The sequence below is a fragment of the Diorhabda sublineata genome, unplaced genomic scaffold, assembly GCF_026230105.1.
Source record: "Diorhabda sublineata isolate icDioSubl1.1 unplaced genomic scaffold, icDioSubl1.1 Dsub_26, whole genome shotgun sequence".
NCBI lineage: Eukaryota > Metazoa > Arthropoda > Insecta > Coleoptera > Chrysomelidae > Diorhabda > Diorhabda sublineata.
In genome coordinates this window covers 87,013-101,514 of record NW_026614199.1, presented here as the reverse complement: position 1 = coordinate 101,514, position 14,502 = coordinate 87,013, and positions in this window count along the sequence as shown.

The following is a 14,502-nucleotide window of genomic DNA, read 5'->3' as shown; positions in this document are numbered from 1 at the left end:
CTAATTTGAAGTCGAATTTCAAAATTTCTTATATATTTGAGTGAGTTTGCATCTTACTTTGTCAGATATCGTCGATCAACATTCATTGAAGCCCATTGAGGTCGATTTACACATTGTGTTGATTGAAAATTTTCAAAGTCTATCTTCCTAATTTGGAGTCGAATTTCAACATTTCTCATATATTTGAGTGAGTTTGCATCTAAGTTTGTCAGATATCGTTGATTAACATCCATTGAAGCCCATTGAGGTCGATTTTCACTTTGTGTTGATTGAAAATTTTCAAAGTCTATCTTCCTAATTTGAAGTCGAATTTCAACATTTCTTATATATTTGAGTGAGTTTGCATCTTACTTTGTCAGATATCGTCGATCAACATTCATTGAAGCCCATTGAGGTCGATTTACACATTGTGTTGATTGAAAATTTTCAAAGTCTATCTTCCTAATTTGAAGTCGAATTTCAACATTTCTTAACATTCATTGAAGCCCATTGAGGTCGATTTACACATTGTGTTGATTGAAAATTTTCAAAGTCTATCTTCCTGATTTGAAGTCGAATTTCAACATTTCTCATATATTTGAGTGAGTTTGCATCTAAGTTTGTCAGATATCGTTGATTAACATCCATTGAAGCCCATTGAGGTCGATTTTCACTTTGTGTTGATTGAAAATTTTCAAAGTCTATCTTCCTAATTTGAAGTCGAATTTCAACATTTCTTATATATTTGAGTGAGTTTGCATCTTACTTTGTCAGATATCGTCGATCAACATTCATTGAAGCCCATTGAGGTCGATTTACACATTGTGTTGATTGAAAATTTTCAAAGTCTATCTTCCTAATTTGAAGTCGAATTTCAACATTTCTTAACATTCATTGAAGCCCATTGAGGTCGATTTACACATTGTGTTGATTGAAAATTTTCAAAGTCTATCTTCCTAATTTGAAGTCGAATTTCAACATTTCTTATATATTTGAGTGAGTTTGCATCTTGCTTTGTCAGATATCGTCGATTAACATCCATTGAAGCCCATTGAGGTCGATTGTCACTTTGTGTTGATTGAAAATTTTCAAAGTCTATCTTTCTAGTTTGAAGCCGAATTTCAACATTTCTCATATATTTGAGTGAGTTTACATCTTACTTTGTCAGATATCGTCGATCAACATTCATTGAAGCCCATTGAGGTCGATTTTCACTTTGTGTTGATTGAAAATTTTCAAAGTCTATCTTCCTAATTTGAAGTCGAATTTCAACATTTCTTATATATTTGAGTGAGTCTGCATCTTACTTTGTCAGATATCGTCGATTAACATCCATTGAAGCCCATTGAGGTCGATTTTCACTTTGTGTTGATTGAAAATTTTCAAAGTCTATCTTCCTAATTTGAAGTCGAATTTCAACATTTCTTATATATTTGAGTGAGTTTGCATCTTACTTTGTCAGATATCGTCGATCAACATTCATTGAAGCCCATTGAGGTCGATTTACACATTGTGTTGATTGAAAATTTTCAAAGTCTATCTTCCTAATTTGAAGTCGAATTTCAACATTTCTCATATATTTGAGTGAGTTTGCATCTAAGTTTGTCAGATATCGTTGATTAACATCCATTGAAGCCCATTGAGGTCGATTTTCACTTTGTGTTGATTGAAAATTTTCAAAGTCTATCTTCCTAATTTGAAGTCGAATTTCAACATTTCTTATATATTTGAGTGAGTTTGCATCTTACTTTGTCAGATATCGTCGATCAACATTCATTGAAGCCCATTGAGGTCGATTTACACATTGTGTTGATTGAAAATTTTCAAAGTCTATCTTCCTAATTTGAAGTCGAATTTCAACATTTCTTATATGTTTGAGTGAGTTTGCATCTTACTTTGTCAGATATCGTCGATCAACATTCATTGAAGCCCATTGAGGTCGATTTACACATTGTGTTGATTGAAAATTTTCAAAGTCTATCTTCCTAATTTGAAGTCGAATTTCAACATTTCTCATATATTTGAGTGAATTTGCATCTTACTTTGTCAGATATCTTCGATTAACATCCATTGAAGCCCATTGAGGTCGATTGTCACTTTGTGTTGATTGAAAATTTTCAAAGTCTATCTTCCTAATTTGAACTCGAATTTCAACATTTCTCATATATTTGAGTGAGCTTGCATCTAACTTTGTCAGATATCGTCGATTAACATCCATTGAAGCCCATTGAGGTCGATTTTCACTTTGTGTTGATTGAAAATTTTCAAAGTCTATCTTCCTAATTTGAAGTCGAATTTCAACAATTCTCATATATTTGAGTGAATTTGCATCTTACTTTGTCAGATATCTTCGATTAACATCCATTGAAGCCCATTGAGGTCGATTGTCACTTTGTGTTGATTGAAAATTTTCAAAGTCTATCTTTCTAGTTTGAAGCCGAATTTCAACATTCCTTATATATTTGAGTGAGTTTGCATCTTGCTTTGTCAGATATCGTCGATTAACATCCATTGAAGCCCATTGAGGTCGATTGTCACTTTGTGTTGATTGAAAATTTTCAAAGTCTATCTTTCTAGTTTGAAGCCGAATTTCAACATTTCTCATATATTTGAGTGAGTTTACATCTTACTTTGTCAGATATCGTCGATCAACATTCATTGAAGCCCATTGAGGTCGATTTTCACTTTGTGTTGATTGAAAATTTTCAAAGTCTATCTTCCTAATTTGAAGTCGAATTTCAACATTTCTTATATATTTGAGTGAGTCTGCATCTTACTTTGTCAGATATCGTCGATTAACATCCATTGAAGCCCATTGAGGTCGATTTTCACTTTGTGTTGATTGAAAATTTTCAAAGTCTATCTTCCTAATTTGAAGTCGAATTTCAACATTTCTTATATATTTGAGTGAGTTTGCATCTTACTTTGTCAGATATCGTCGATCAACATTCATTGAAGCCCATTGAGGTCGATTTACACATTGTGTTGATTGAAAATTTTCAAAGTCTATCTTCCTAATTTGAAGTCGAATTTCAACATTTCTTATATATTTGAGTGAGTTTGCATCTTACTTTGTCAGATATCGTCGATCAACATTCATTGAAGCCCATTGAGGTCGATTTTCACTTTGTGTTGATTGAAAATTTTCAAAGTCTATCTTCCTAATTTGAAGTCGAATTTCCACATTTCTCATATATTTGAGTGAGTTTGCATCTAAGTTTGTCAGATATCGTTGATTAACATCCATTGAAGCCCATTGAGGTCGATTTTCACTTTGTGTTGATTGAAAATTTTCAAAGTCTATCTTCCTAATTTGAAGTCGAATTTCAACATTTCTTATATATTTGAGTGAGTTTGCATCTTACTTGTCAGATATCGTCGATCAACATTCATTGAAGCCCATTGAGGTCGATTTACACATTGTGTTGATTGAAAATTTTCAAAGTCTATCTTCCTAATTTGAAGTGGAATTTCAACATTTCTTATATATTTGAGTGAGTTTGCATCTTACTTTGTCAGATATCGTCGATCAACATTCATTGAAGCCCATTGAGGTCGATTTACACATTGTGTTGATTGAAAATTTTCAAAGTCTATCTTCCTAATTTGAAGTCGAATTTCAACATTTCTCATATATTTGAGTGAATTTGCATCTTACTTTGTCAGATATCTTCGATTAACATCCATTGAAGCCCATTGAGGTCGATTGTCACTTTGTGTTGATTGAAAATTTTCAAAGTCTATCTTCCTAATTTGAACTCGAATTTCAACATTTCTCATATATTTGAGTGAGCTTGCATCTAACTTTGTCAGATATCGTCGATTAACATCCATTCAAGTCCATTGAGGTCGATTTTCACTTTGTGTTGATTGAAAATTTTCAAAGTCTATCTTCCTAATTTGAAGTCGAATTTCAACAATTCTCATATATTTGAGTGAATTTGCATCTTACTTTGTCAGATATCTTCGATTAACATCCATTGAAGCCCATTGAGGTCGATTGTCACTTTGTGTTGATTGAAAATTTTCAAAGTCTATCTTTCTAGTTTGAAGCCGAATTTCAACATTCCTTATATATTTGAGTGAGTTTGCATCTTGCTTTGTCAGATATCGTCGATTAACATCCATTGAAGCCCATTGAGGTCGATTGTCACTTTGTGTTGATTGAAAATTTTCAAAGTCTATCTTTCTAGTTTGAAGCCGAATTTCAACATTTCTCATATATTTGAGTGAGTTTACATCTTACTTTGTCAGATATCGTCGATCAACATTCATTGAAGCCCATTGAGGTCGATTTTCACTTTGTGTTGATTGAAAATTTTCAAAGTCTATCTTCCTAATTTGAAGTCGAATTTCAACATTTCTTATATATTTGAGTGAGTCTGCATCTTACTTTGTCAGATATCGTCGATTAACATCCATTGAAGCCCATTGAGGTCGATTTTCACTTTGTGTTGATTGAAAATTTTCAAAGTCTATCTTCCTAATTTGAAGTCGAATTTCAACATTTCTTATATATTTGAGTGAGTTTGCATCTTACTTTGTCAGATATCGTCGATCAACATTCATTGAAGCCCATTGAGGTCGATTTACACATTGTGTTGATTGAAAATTTTCAAAGTCTATCTTCCTAATTTGAAGTCGAATTTCAACATTTCTTATATATTTGAGTGAGTTTGCATCTTACTTTGTCAGATATAGTCGATCAACATTCATTGAAGCCCATTGAGGTCGATTTTCACTTTGTGTTTATTGAAAATTTTCAAAGTCTATCTTCCTAATTTGAAGTCGAATTTCAACAATTCTCATATATTTGAGTGAGTTTGCATCTAAGTTTGTCAGATATCGTTGATTAACATCCATTGAAGCCCATTGAGGTCGATTTTCACTTTGTGTTGATTGAAAATTTTCAAAGTCTATCTTCCTAATTTGAAGTCGAATTTCAACATTTCTTATATATTTGAGTGAGTTTGCATCTTACTTTGTCAGATATCGTCGATCAACATTCATTGAAGCCCATTGAGGTCGATTTACACATTGTGTTGATTGAAAATTTTCAAAGTCTATCTTCCTAATTTGAAGTCGAATTTCAACATTTCTTATATATTTGAGTGAGTTTGCATCTTACTTTGTCAGATATCGTCGATCAACATTCATTGAAGCCCATTGAGGTCGATTTTCACTTTGTGTTGATTGAAAATTTTCAAAGTCTATCTTCCTAATTTGAAGTCGAATTTCAACATTTCTTATATATTTGAGTGAGTCTGCATCTTACTTTGTCAGATATCGTCGATTAACATCCATTGAAGCCCATTGAGGTCGATTTTCACTTTGTGTTGATTGAAAATTTTCAAAGTCTATCTTCCTAATTTGAAGTCGAATTTCAACATTTCTTATATATTTGAGTGAGTTTGCATCTTACTTTGTCAGATATCGTCGATCAACATTCATTGAAGCCCATTGAGGTCGATTTACACATTGTGTTGATTGAAAATTTTCAAAGTCTATCTTCCTAATTTGAAGTCGAATTTCAACATTTCTTATATATTTGAGTGAGTTTGCATCTTACTTTGTCAGATATCGTCGATCAACATTCATTGAAGCCCATTGAGGTCGATTTTCACTTTGTGTTGATTGAAAATTTTCAAAGTCTATCTTCCTAATTTGAAGTCGAATTTCAACAATTCTCATATATTTGAGTGAGTTTGCATCTAAGTTTGTCAGATATCGTTGATTAACATCCATTGAAGCCCATTGAGGTCGATTTTCACTTTGTGTTGATTGAAAATTTTCAAAGTCTATCTTCCTAATTTGAAGTCGAATTTCAACATTTCTTATATATTTGAGTGAGTTTGCATCTTACTTTGTCAGATATCGTCGATCAACATTCATTGAAGCCCATTGAGGTCGATTTACACATTGTGTTGATTGAAAATTTTCAAAGTCTATCTTCCTAATTTGAAGTCGAATTTCAACATTTCTTATATATTTGAGTGAGTTTGCATCTTACTTTGTCAGATATCGTCGATCAACATTCATTGAAGCCCATTGAGGTCGATTTTCACTTTGTGTTGATTGAAAATTTTCAAAGTCTATCTTCCTAATTTGAAGTCGAATTTCAACATTTCTTATATATTTGAGTGAGTTTGCATCTTACTTTGTCAGATATCGTCGATTAACATCCATTGAAGCCCATTGAGGTCGATTTTCACTTTGTGTTGATTGAAAATTTCCAAAGTCTATCTTCCTAATTTGAAGTCGAATTTCAACATTTCTTATATATTTGAGTGAGTTTGCATCTTACTTTGTCAGATATCGTCGATCAACATTCATTGAAGCCCATTGAGGTCGATTTACACATTGTGTTGATTGAAAATTTTCAAAGTCTATCTTCCTAATTTGAAGTCGAATTTCAACATTTCTTATATATTTGAGTGAGTTTGCATCTTACTTTGTCAGATATCGTCGATCAACATTCATTGAAGCCCATTGAGGTCGATTTTCACTTTGTGTTGATTGAAAATTTTCAAAGTCTATCTTCCTAATTTGAAGTCGAATTTCAACATTTCTCATATATTTGAGTGAGTTTGCATCTAAGTTTGTCAGATATCGTTGATTAACATCCATTGAAGCCCATTGAGGTCGATTTTCACTTTGTGTTGATTGAAAATTTTCAAAGTCTATCTTCCTAATTTGAAGTCGAATTTCAACATTTCTTATATATTTGAGTGAGTTTGCATCTTACTTTGTCAGATATCGTCGATCAACATTCATTGAAGCCCATTGAGGTCGATTTACACATTGTGTTGATTGAAAATTTTCAAAGTCTATCTTCCTAATTTGAAGTCGAATTTCAACATTTCTTAACATTCATTGAAGCCCATTGAGGTCGATTTACACATTGTGTTGATTGAAAATTTTCAAAGTCTATCTTCCTAATTTGAAGTCGAATTTCAACATTTCTTATATATTTGAGTGAGTTTGCATCTTACTTTGTCAGATATCGTCGATTAACATCCATTGAAGCCCATTGAGGTCGATTGTCACTTTGTGTTGATTGAAAATTTTCAAAGTCTATCTTTCTAGTTTGAAGCCGAATTTCAACATTTCTCATATATTTGAGTGAGTTTACATCTTACTTTGTCAGATATCGTCGATCAACATTCATTGAAGCCCATTGAGGTCGATTTTCACTTTGTGTTGATTGAAAATTTTCAAAGTCTATCTTCCTAATTTGAAGTCGAATTTCAACATTTCTTATATATTTGAGTGAGTCTGCATCTTACTTTGTCAGATATCGTCGATTAACATCCATTGAAGCCCATTGAGGTCGATTTTCACTTTGTGTTGATTGAAAATTTTCAAAGTCTATCTTCCTAATTTGAAGTCGAATTTCAACATTTCTTATATATTTGAGTGAGTTTGCATCTTACTTTGTCAGATATCGTCGATCAACATTCATTGAAGCCCATTGAGGTCGATTTACACATTGTGTTGATTGAAAATTTTCAAAGTCTATCTTCCTAATTTGAAGTCGAATTTCAACATTTCTTATATATTAGAGTGAGTTTGCATCTTACTTTGTCAGATATCGTCGATCAACATTCATTGAAGCCCATTGAGGTCGATTTTCACTTTGTGTTGATTGAAAATTTTCAAAGTCTATCTTCCTAATTTGAAGTCGAATTTCAACAATTCTCATATATTTGAGTGAGTTTGCATCTAAGTTTGACAGATATCGTTGATTAACATCCATTGAAGCCCATTGAGGTCGATTTTCACTTTGTGTTGATTGAAAATTTTCAAAGTCTATCTTCCTAATTTGAAGTCGAATTTCAACATTTCTTATATATTTGAGTGAGTTTGCATCTTACTTTGTCAGATATCGTCGATCAACATTCATTGAAGCCCATTGAGGTCGATTTACACATTGTGTTGATTGAAAATTTTCAAAGTCTATCTTCCTAATTTGAAGTCGAATTTCAACATTTCTTATATATTTGAGTGAGTTTGCATCTTACTTTGTCAGATATCGTCGATCAACATTCATTGAAGCCCATTGAGGTCGATTTTCACTTTGTGTTGATTGAAAATTTTCAAAGTCTATCTTCCTAATTTGAAGTCGAATTTCAACATTTCTTATATATTTGAGTGAGTCTGCATCTTACTTTGTCAGATATCGTCGATTAACATCCATTGAAGCCCATTGAGGTCGATTTTCACTTTGTGTTGATTGAAAATTTTCAAAGTCTATCTTCCTAATTTGAAGTCGAATTTCAACATTTCTTATATATTTGAGTGAGTTTGCATCTTACTTTGTCAGATATCGTCGATCAACATTCATTGAAGCCCATTGAGGTCGATTTACACATTGTGTTGATTGAAAATTTTCAAAGTCTATCTTCCTAATTTGAAGTCGAATTTCAACATTTCTTATATATTTGAGTGAGTTTGCATCTTACTTTGTCAGATATCGTCGATCAACATTCATTGAAGCCCATTGAGGTCGATTTTCACTTTGTGTTGATTGAAAATTTTCAAAGTCTATCTTCCTAATTTGAAGTCGAATTTCAACAATTCTCATATATTTGAGTGAGTTTGCATCTAAGTTTGTCAGATATCGTTGATTAACATCCATTGAAGCCCATTGAGGTCGATTTTCACTTTGTGTTGATTGAAAATTTTCAAAGTCTATCTTCCTAATTTGAAGTCGAATTTCAACATTTCTTATATATTTGAGTGAGTTTGCATCTTACTTTGTCAGATATCGTCGATCAACATTCATTGAAGCCCATTGAGGTCGATTTACACATTGTGTTGATTGAAAATTTTCAAAGTCTATCTTCCTAATTTGAAGTCGAATTTCAACATTTCTTATATATTTGAGTGAGTTTGCATCTTACTTTGTCAGATATCGTCGATCAACATTCATTGAAGCCCATTGAGGTCGATTTTCACTTTGTGTTGATTGAAAATTTTCAAAGTCTATCTTCCTAATTTGAAGTCGAATTTCAACATTTCTTATATATTTGAGTGAGTTTGCATCTTACTTTGTCAGATATCGTCGATTAACATCCATTGAAGCCCATTGAGGTCGATTTCCACTTTGTGTTGATTGGAAATTTTCAAAGTCTATCTTCCTAATTTGAAGTCGAATTTCAACATTTCTCATATATTTGAGTGAATTTGCATCTTACTTTGTCAGATATCTTCGATAAACATTCATTGAAGCCCATTGAGGTCGATTTACACATTGTGTTGATTGAAAATTTTCAAAGTCTATCTTCCTAATTTGAAGTCGAATTTCAACATTTCTTATATATTTGAGTGAGTTTGCATCTTACTTTGTCAGATATCGTCGATCAACATTCATTGAAGCCCATTGAGGTCGATTTTCACTTTGTGTTGATTGAAAATTTTCAAAGTCTATCTTCCTAATTTGAAGTCGAATTTCAACAATTCTCATATATTTGAGTGAGTTTGCATCTAAGTTTGTCAGATATCGTTGATTAACATCCATTGAAGCCCATTGAGGTCGATTTTCACTTTGTGTTGATTGAAAATTTTCAAAGTCTATCTTCCTAATTTGAAGTCGAATTTCAACATTTCTTATATATTTGAGTGAGTTTGCATCTTACTTTGTCAGATATCGTCGATCAACATTCATTGAAGCCCATTGAGGTCGATTTACACATTGTGTTGATTGAAAATTTTCAAAGTCTATCTTCCTAATTTGAAGTCGAATTTCAACATTTCTTATATATTTGAGTGAGTTTGCATCTTACTTTGTCAGATATCGTCGATCAACATTCATTGAAGCCCATTGAGGTCGATTTTCACTTTGTGTTGATTGAAAATTTTCAAAGTCTATCTTCCTAATTTGAAGTCGAATTTCAACATTTCTTATATATTTGAGTGAGTTTGCATCTTACTTTGTCAGATATCGTCGATTAACATCCATTGAAGCCCATTGAGGTCGATTTCCACTTTGTGTTGATTGGAAATTTTCAAAGTCTATCTTCCTAATTTGAAGTCGAATTTCAACATTTCTCATATATTTGAGTGAGTTTGCATCTTACTTTGTCAGATATCGTCGATCAACATTCATTGAAGCCCATTGAGGTCGATTTTCACTTTGTGTTGATTGAAAATTTTCAAAGTCTATCTTCCTAATTTGAAGTCGAATTTCAACAATTCTCATATATTTGAGTGAGTTTGCATCTAAGTTTGTCAGATATCGTTGATTAACATCCATTGAAGCCCATTGAGGTCGATTTTCACTTTGTGTTGATTGAAAATTTTCAAAGTCTATCTTCCTAATTTGAAGTCGAATTTCAACATTTCTTATATATTTGAGTGAGTTTGCATCTTACTTTGTCAGATATCGTCGATCAACATTCATTGAAGCCCATTGAGGTCGATTCACACATTGTGTTGATTGAAAATTTTCAAAGTCTATCTTCCTAATTTGAAGTCGAATTTCAACATTTCTTATATATTTGAGTGAGTTTGCATCTTACTTTGTCAGATATCGTCGATCAACATTCATTGAAGCCCATTGAGGTCGATTTTCACTTTGTGTTGATTGAAAATTTTCAAAGTCTATCTTCCTAATTTGAAGTCGAATTTCAGCATTTCTTATATATTTGAGTGAGTTTGCATCTTACTTTGTCAGATATCGTCGATTAACATCCATTGAAGCCCATTGAGGTCGATTTCCACTTTGTGTTGATTGGAAATTTTCAAAGTCTATCTTCCTAATTTGAAGTCGAATTTCAACATTTCTCATATATTTGAGTGAATTTGCATCTTACTTTGTCAGATATCTTCGATAAACATCCATTGAAGCCCATTGAGGTCGATTGTCACTTTGTGTTGATTGAAAATTTTCAAAGTCTATCTTTCTAGTTTGAAGCCGAATTTCAACATTCCTTATATATTTGAGTGAGTTTGCATCTTGCTTTGTCAGATATCGTCGATTAACATCCATTGAAGCCCATTGAGGTCGATTTTCACTTTGTGTTGATTGGAAATTTTCAAAGTCTATCTTCCTAATTTGAAGTCGAATTTCAACATTTCTCATATATTTGAGTGAATTTGCATCTTACTTTGTCAGATATCTTCGATTAACATCCATTGAAGCCCATTGAGGTCGATTGTCACTTTGTGTTGATTGAAAATTTTCAAAGTCTATCTTCCTAATTTGAACTCGAATTTCAACATTTCTCATATATTTGAGTGAGCTTGCATCTAACTTTGTCAGATATCGTCGATTATCATCCATTGAAGCCCATTGAGGTCGATTTTCACTTTGTGTTGATTGAAAATTTTCATAGTCTATCTTCTTAATTTGAAGTCTAATTTCAACATTTCTTATATATTTGAGTGAGTTAGCATCTAACTTTGTCAGATATCGTCGATAAACATCCATTGAAGCCCATTGAGGTCGATTTTCACTTTTGTGTTGATTGAAAATTTTCAAAGTCTATCTTCCTAATTTGAACTCGAATTTCAACATTTCTCATATATTTGAGTGAGCTTCCATCTAACTTTGTCAGATATCGTCGATTATCATCCATTGAAGCCCATTGAGGTCGATTTTCACTTTGTGTTGATTGAAAATTTTCATAGTCTATCTTCTTAATTTGAAGTCTAATTTCAACATTTCTTATATATTTGAATGAGTTAGCATCTAACTTTGTCAGATATCGTCGATTAACATCATTGAGCCCATTGAGATCGATTTTCACTTTGTGTTGATTGAAAATTTTCAAAGTCTATCTTCCTAATTTGAAGTCGAATTTCAACATTTCTCATATATTTGAGTGAGTTTGCATCTAAGTTTGTCAGATATCGTTGATTAACATCCATTCAAGCCCATTGAGGTCGATTTTCACTTTGTGTTGATTGAAAATTTTCAAAGTCTATCTTCCTAATTTGAAGTCAAATTTCAACATTTCTTATATATTTGAGTGAGTTTGCATCTTACTTTGTCAGATATCGTCGATTAACATCCATTGAAGCCCATTGAGATCGATTTTCACTTTGTGTTGATTGGAAATTTTCAAAGTCTATCTTCCTAATTTGAAGTCGAATTTCAACATTTCTCATATATTTGAGTGAATTTGCATCTTACTTTGTCAGATATCTTCGATTAACATCCAATGAAGCCCATTGAGGTCGATTGTCACTTTGTGTTGATTGAAAATTTTCAAAGTCTATCTTTCTAGTTTGAAGCCGAATTTCAACATTCCTTATATATTTGAGTGAATTTGCATCTTACTTTGTCAGATATCGTCGATCAACATTCATTGAAGCCCATTGAGGTCGATTTTCACTTTGTGTTGTATGAAAATTTTCAAAGTCTATCTTCCTAATTTGAAGTCGAATTTCAACATTTCTTATATATTTGAGTGAGTTTGCATCTAATTTGTCAGATATCGTCGATTAACATCCATTGAAGCCCATTGAGGTCGATTTTCACTTTGTGTTGATTGAAAATTTTCAAAGTCTATCTTCCTAATTTGAAGTCGAATTACAACATTTCTTAAATATTTGAGTGAGTTTGCATCTTACTTTGTCAGATATCGTCGATTAACATCCATTGAAGCCCATTGAGGTCGATTTTCACTTTGTGTTGATTGGAAATTTTCAAAGTCTATCTTCCTAATTTGAAGTCGAATTTCAACATTTCTCATATATTTGAGTGAATTTGTATCTTACTTTGTCAGATATCTTCGATTAACATCCATTGAAGCCCATTGAGGTCGATTGTTACTTTGTGTTGATTGAAAATTTCCAAAGTCTATCTTTCTAGTTTGAAGCCGAATTTCAACATTCCTTATATATTTGAGTGAATTTGCATCTTACTTTGTCAGATATCGTCGATCAACATTCATTGAAGCCCATTGAGGTCGATTTTCACTTTGTGTTGATTGGAAATTTTCAAAGTCTATCTTCCTAATTTGAAGTCGAATTTCAACATTTCTCATATATTTGAGTGAATTTGCATCTTACTTTGTCAGATATCTTCGATTAACATCCATTGAAGCCCATTGAGGTCGATTGTTACTTTGTGTTGATTGAAAATTTTCAAAGTCTATCTTCCTAGTTTGAAGCCGAATTTCAACATTTCTCATATATTTGAGTGAGCTTGCATCTAACTTTGTCAGATATCGTCGATCAACATTCATTGAAGCCCATTGAGGTCGATTTTCACTTTGTGTTGTATGAAAATTTTCAAAGTCTATCTTTCTAGTTTGAAGCCGAATTTCAATATTCCTTATATATTTGAGTGAGTTTGCATCTTACTTTGTCAGATATCGTCGATTAACATCCATTGAAGCCCATTGAGATCGATTTTCACTTTGTGTTGATTGGAAATTTTCAAAGTCTATCTTCCTAATTTGAAGTCGAATTTCAACATTTCTCATATATTTGAGTGAATTTGCATCTTACTTTGTCAGATATCTTCGATTAACATCCATTGAAGCCCATTGAGGTCGATTTTCACTTTTGTGTTGATTGAAAATTTTCAAAGTCTATCTTCCTAATTTGAACTCGAATTTCAACATTTCTCATATATTTGAGTGAGCTTCCATCTAACTTTGTCAGATATCGTCGATTATCATCCATTGAAGCCCATTGAGGTCGATTTTCACTTTGTGTTGATTGGAAATTTTCAAAGTCTATCTTCCTAATTTGAAGTCGAATTTCAACATTTCTCATATATTTGAGTGAATTTGTATCTTACTTTGTCAGATATCTTCGATTAACATCCATTGAAGCCCATTGAGATGGATTGTTACTTTGTGTTGATTGAAAATTTTCAAAGTCTATCTTTCTAGTTTGAAGCCGAATTTCAACATTCCTTATATATTTGAGTGAATTTGCATCTTACTTTGTCAGATATCGTCGATCAACATTCATTGAAGCCCATTGAGGTCGATTTTCACTTTGTGTTGATTGGAAATTTTCAAAGTCTATCTTCCTAATTTGAAGTCGAATTTCAACATTTCTCATATATTTGAGTGAATTTGCATCTTACTTTGTCAGATATCTTCGATTAACATCCATTGAAGCCCATTGAGGTCGATTGTTACTTTGTGTTAATTGAAAATTTTCAAAGTCTATCTTCTTAATTTGAAGTCTAATTTCAACATTTCTTATATATTTGAATGAGTTAGCTTCTAACTTTGTCAGATATCGTCGATTAACATCATTGAAGCCCATTGAGATCGATTTTCACTTTGTGTTGATTGAAAATTTTCAAAGTCTATCTTCCTAATTTGAAGTCGAATTTCAACATTTCTTATATATTTGAGTGAGTTTGCATCTAACTTTGTCAGATATCGTCGATTAACATCCATTGAAGCCCATTGAGGTCGATTTTCACTTTGTGTTGATTGGAAATTTTCAAAGTCTATCTTCCTAATTTGAAGTCGAATTTCAACATTTCTCATATATTTGAGTGAGCTTCCATCTAACTTTGTCAGATATCGTCGATTATCATCCATTGAAGCC